Source organism: Rhagoletis pomonella, unplaced genomic scaffold (assembly GCF_013731165.1).
Source record: "Rhagoletis pomonella isolate Grant_MI unplaced genomic scaffold, Rhpom_1.0 Rhpom_scaffold_00014, whole genome shotgun sequence".
Classification (NCBI taxonomy): Eukaryota; Metazoa; Arthropoda; class Insecta; order Diptera; family Tephritidae; genus Rhagoletis; species Rhagoletis pomonella.
In genome coordinates this window covers 16,668,682-16,674,242 of record NW_023458568.1, presented here as the reverse complement: position 1 = coordinate 16,674,242, position 5,561 = coordinate 16,668,682, and the positions used below count along the sequence as shown (strand labels likewise).

Sequence of the window (5,561 nt, the reverse complement as noted above, 5' to 3'; positions counted from 1 at the left end):
TTTTCCATTTCTCGTCCGTCGTTTTATATGAATTTTTCGTTTTTCTTGAGAGTTCAGTTAATTTTTTCGGTATTCGAAATATTAAAAAAAATTAGAAATCGTGAAAAATCACGATCTCTATCGAAAGCCAGAAACCAGAAATCGAAAAAAGGAACATAAAAGTGCAAAAATTCATGGAATCAATAAATTTATTTTTACTGAGTCTTATTTAAAGTGTTTTCTTAGGTACTTTTTATTAAACAAGTAGTTTTTAAGGAAAGAACACAACGGACTTCAATTCTTATATTCAAATTTAGGGGTACCGTTAATTTCTTCATGATCCAATCATCGAATCTCTAAACCAAATTACGGGACGAACCTTGAGGTACCATCTTTCTACAAAAAAATGATTATTGAAATCGGTTCACGTGGTCCAAAGTCACGTATTCCGGCGAATTGATAACCTGCCCTTTTTTTAAAGTCGGTTAAAAGTGTTTGAGTTCTGTTAATGTTATGTAAATAAAGTGCAGTTTATGAATTTTAAAACGTTTATTTATTTATTACATACTGTACATAAAACTTGCATAAATATATTTTAAAGAGCGTATTATCTGAAGAAAATTTTCAGTATTTTCCGGTGATATATCTTCAGAAATATAAAACCCCCCCTAAAATATATTCCTGGGTGCGCCCCTGCATACACTTGTGATCAGCTGATTAAGTCATCCATTTCGGCTGTTTCTTTTTTGTTTATTTAATGTTTATTATTTTCTCATAAAAGCCTAGCTCATTATATGGGCAAATCTAAAAAATAGGTACACTTTCAAAATAAAAATTTTAATTTTTAAATTTGTGAGCACACCTACGTTTTATATATTATTTTATTCGTAATATCTTAATACATCGATTAATATAAATGTAATTCATTTTCACCAAGTGCTTCAGAAGTTAGACGAGGAATAAACATGAAATAGAAAACAAAAGAATAAGCTGGGTTCAAATTACTCTGTTCAAGTTGTAAACTTTGAGCAAAGATTTTGAGAGTTAAACTCACTTAATTGGGACGTTCTAAATGCAATGGCGTGCCCCGTTTTACCAGATTGGCTCCGGTTCTCGAGATAACGGTACTTGAAAATTTGATTAAATTTTAACTATTTTATAAATAACTCCCTCAGTTTTGAAGTTATTTTACTAAAATTTTGAACATAACAGTTCTTCAATATTACCTTAATTATTTCTTAAAATTATCGAAATAGGTTCACATTAACATATAGCTCCAATACAACTGATTACTCAGATATGTGTTTTTGCGCTATAACTCTAACTTCATATCTGAATAATAAATTGTATGCGTGCTATATGTTAAATTGAACCTATACTAAATTTTAACCTGTTTAATTTAAGGAGTTATAACGCAAAACAACATCTCTGATCAATCAGTTGTATGGGAGCTAGATGTTTTAGTGAACCGATTTCGATGATTTTATGGAATAGTTAAGGTAATATTAAAAAACGGTTATGTGCAAAATTTTAGTAAAAAAACATTTGTCGAAAAAAAGTTGCTTTGATACCACTCTCGAAATATTCCGACTAAAAGAAGGAGCATCATTAAAAGTAGTAAATCAGGGTTTTTACACACTTCTAGAGACAAATTTTTTGAAGCATTTTGTAGGTATATGTAATTTTATAAGCACTAGCAGTTATAGAAAGATTTAGATCGTTTCGACGTATTTTCCAAATGTGCCCTCAATTAAGGTGTTTTTGAAATAAAAATTACGCTCAAGATCGCAGATTATTTTATCTTTAAAAGTTAGTTTATTCTGAAAGCACACCTCTTCCTAAGGTATCAAATTATTCGTAATTGTTTGTAGAATACAATACATACTTAAAAAGTTCTTAAAATTAAATGCTTCAAAACCTATACGCAATAAACCGAAAATTTTGAAAAATGTGAAATGTGGAGCTACAGACTTTGAGTTACTTGCCATTTCGTTATTTTTTAATGCACACTTTTCTTACCTACTACATATGAAGTGTACACATAAGTGCTAAATGCCCATTTGATTTCAAATCAGAATAGGCGTGCTTCAAAAGTTATGACATAATTAATTGTGCCCCTCTTAAAAATTACATAATAAATTCACTTGTTTTCATTATTTTTTTTTAATTTAAACACCGATATTTCAAAAGTTATGCAGCGAATTGATCCATTTTTTTTTTTGAGGCTTCAAGAGTGCGTCAATGAATTATATCCAAAAGCAACAAGCTTGATTTAGTTTACAACAGTGAAAATAAAGGTAAACAATACAAAGGTTACCTGTTTTTTAGATTTGCCCATATAACAAACAAAATATAAATCCACATTTCAAACGTTGTGCAAAAATTATAAAAAATTGGCAAAATATCAGCTAGACTTTCAACCTTTTATTCAGATTTTTTAGAATTTTTTTGAGTATGCAGGTTGATAGCCCATTAAATTCCAGGGCAATAATGTGTAAGTTTTAAGGTGCTAAAGATCGCGTTGATTTTTAATATATTTTTTTTTCTTCTTGTAAACATTTGGTTAAGTGATCTGTTGTCGAAAAAGCTAAACTACGTTCTGTTAAGAAGGAACATAGCAACATTTCAGCCTTTTTACGTTCATTACATTTTCAATAAGGGGCCCCATGTGACTAATTGTGTCGTTTTCCTTACGCGCTTAAATAAGGGTTAAGTCATCTGTGTCGAAGGAATAAATATTTTTTGAAGCAGCTGCTGCAAAATCAAAGCTTGTAAAGATTTATTAAGAAAATAATTCAAAATCAGTTCTAATTACAAGATTTAGTAAGAGAGAAAAATTACTGGGAAGTTAAAAAACGTCATTTTTTACACAAAAAACGTCCAAACGTCAACAGGATATAAAAAAACGTCCAAATGAAGTTAAAAACGTCAACCTGGCAACGCTGCTTCTACCCTGTGGGGAAAATCTCTAGTTCTGAACTGGTGCGCTTCTAGGCCATTTAGACCCAGTACTGGTTCGCGATAAATCTCTTTTGCATGCAAGCAACTGGCGAATTTAACATGGCGATTTCCTAGGAAGTGTCAATTGCCCCCCGCTGCATCCCTTTTCCGATAGTTCCGAACTAGTCCTAAATTCGAATCGAAATCGACAGACGAAAGAAAAAAGTATCATGATTTTTCAATCTTTTTGGTTCTTCCGTGTGTGCGATTTTAAGTTATTTTGGAAGAAATGTGTTTTCAATTTGAAATTAAATTTGTTTGAATTATTTTAAGAAATGTACGTTTACATACCTTTAGCTGTAGCTGATTTTGCAGAGGTGCTCGCTATTATTTCTTAGATTCCAGACGGTCCCAAGATGTTGAAATGTTAACACAAATTTTAGTTTTGTATTACCAAGCTATGAAAAAGCATCTGCGAAGCACAGAATAGAAGCGTATTTGAACGAAAAAGCCGCCGAACACATACCTATGTAAACTAAACAAGCCACCCGCTGCATCCCTTATTCGATAGTTCCGAAATAGTTCTAAATTCGACAAATAGGATCTAGTTCGTTCTGCTTCCCTTTTTCTATAGTTCCGAACCATTTCTAAATTCGTCACTTTAGATATAGATTTCTAGTGAAAAAAAAACTGAAAAAATTAGTTTCTTAAAAGTACCACTTTTCGCCGATTTTGGACTGGTGGGTATCTACATAGTTCCTATCGGACTGGTTCCTTTTTGGCGATAAAGACCTAGTACGGAACTAGAAATTTGATTCACCAGTCCGCGGTTTCCCTGTAGGGTATGTATAGATCAGTGGTCGGCAAAAGTTAAACTGTGACTGTGTTGGTGAGAACAAGAGAACTGCTCCGCATGAGCAACCCAGTAGGAAATTACGATAAGTGAAAAAAAATGTTTACTTATCGGTCTTCAATAGAAACATATAAATACATATATTTAACACATACATATGTACATATATGTGCATCGCGCATTTACTATAAAAGTATCATAATCCCAAAAAAACAAAAATCGGGTTACGTATGCAAGAATGAACATTAGCTCTTTCTTATGATGTGTAAAAATTTCATAGCTGTAACGATTACCAGTAGCCTTATCCTGAGTTTCGCCCGAAAAAAAAAAAATCCCACGAAAAATTATCATCCGCGCATAGTATGTAAACTCATGGAAACAAATGATAAAGCTAATATGTATTAATGTTTCCCTTGGGAGTATATGTAAATTCAAAACTTTAAAACTGGTTTTCTCGAGTTTTTAGTTTTTTGAGTTATCAAAATATTGAAGCAAAACACAAATAAAAAATTTTAAAATTCATTTGAATTCACCCACGTCAAATATTGAAAATTTAAATAAAAAAATTGAAATTCATGTGCATTAAAATTTTCCATGTCATTATGAAATGATTAAAAATGTCTTTTAATCGCATACATATTCCCTTTAACAACCACCCTTTAATTCTTTGAAAAAAAATTAACTTTTTATTACCTTCCTTTTATTAGCTCGGGATGTAACTATGTAATATTGATGCGCCTAAAAGATGCAGCGATTTCTATTCCCAAGTTACATACCTGATGACAGTACGAATGGCAATTATAATAGGGGGTTTTAGTTTTTTAAACTATAATCTTATTTCATTCAAAAAGTCGTTGAATTTCTTCTTCATCAAAATGTTTCCTTACGAAAAGAATCAAAATGTCTTTGAATAGTATATTCTTTATTTTTTAAATGACTTATAACACAAAAGACATTGCATGTCACCAAAAGCATTTTCAAGCATGTAATATTTCTCGCAAGGCATTTTTGCATACAAGAAACAAACACTATTGAGAGAATACAAAGGCTGCGCCCATGATTCAATAATACAAGGTTCGATAAACTGACAGTTGTCCCTCTCGCACCGCTCCCTTAGGCCTGGCACGGTGTTGCTTCTTTTGAAAATGATTTTGAAAAATAGTAGTTTTACGTATAAAAAAGTACTATCAGGTAAATTTCTGTTCAAAACTAACTGCGTTGGCATCACTGCCGCCATTATTGCTCTTTGCTTTCTTCATATTCGCTGTCATTTGATTTTTCAGATTGCGTGAAATTAGGTAAGTTTTCCAATAATTTCAATTTATTCCTAAATATAGTTAAAGTTTCTAATTACTAATGTCTAATATACCTAATTTGCTGCATAATTAAGTGCAGCGCATACAATTTGCGGCCCACCGTGAGGTAGTATTTCTCCAATTGAGTTTTCTGGTCGGGGCGCACTTGGTCATGTACAGATTCCGCTTTTATTTAATTAAATCTGTAATCTCTTTCCAGAAAACCTTGTCCGAGGCTTTAGACAAGTGACTATAAAGTGGAAATTTATCCAGTGAGCATTTTTCTTTACAGTTTTCTTTGTGCCTTCAATTCGAGTCCAGCGCTACCCCAAAAGTTCATTTTTCCTGCCCAGAGCAACGACACCAATTCGCTTTTGTGGACACTGCCTTCCACACACACGTAAGTTAAACTAAAACAAGTGGCTATTAGTAAACAAACTAACAAGCGAACCTTTTTCTTTGCAGGTTTCTTTGTGCTGCATTTTTCCAGCCTC

At 32.2% G+C, this 5,561-nt stretch overlaps 1 protein-coding gene and 1 long non-coding RNA gene across 3 annotated transcripts in view; one reads left to right on the top strand and one right to left on the bottom strand.

Moving 5' to 3' along the window:
* Positions 1-5,561, bottom strand: part of LOC118749276 (protein furry-like) — a 1,083,341-nt gene that overhangs the window by 194,288 nt on the left and 883,492 nt on the right. The window lies entirely within an intron of this gene.
* The window catches only part of LOC118749282, a 1,338-nt gene continuing 785 nt past the window's right edge, over positions 5,009-5,561 (top strand). The window contains exons 1-2 of one of the 2 annotated variants that reach the window (XR_004994189.1): positions 5,009-5,070; positions 5,360-5,467. This is a non-coding gene — a long non-coding RNA (uncharacterized LOC118749282). Of the gene's footprint in view, positions 5,071-5,145; positions 5,195-5,359; positions 5,468-5,561 lie in introns of those variants that run through there. The other variant, XR_004994190.1, reaches the window with a different exon arrangement.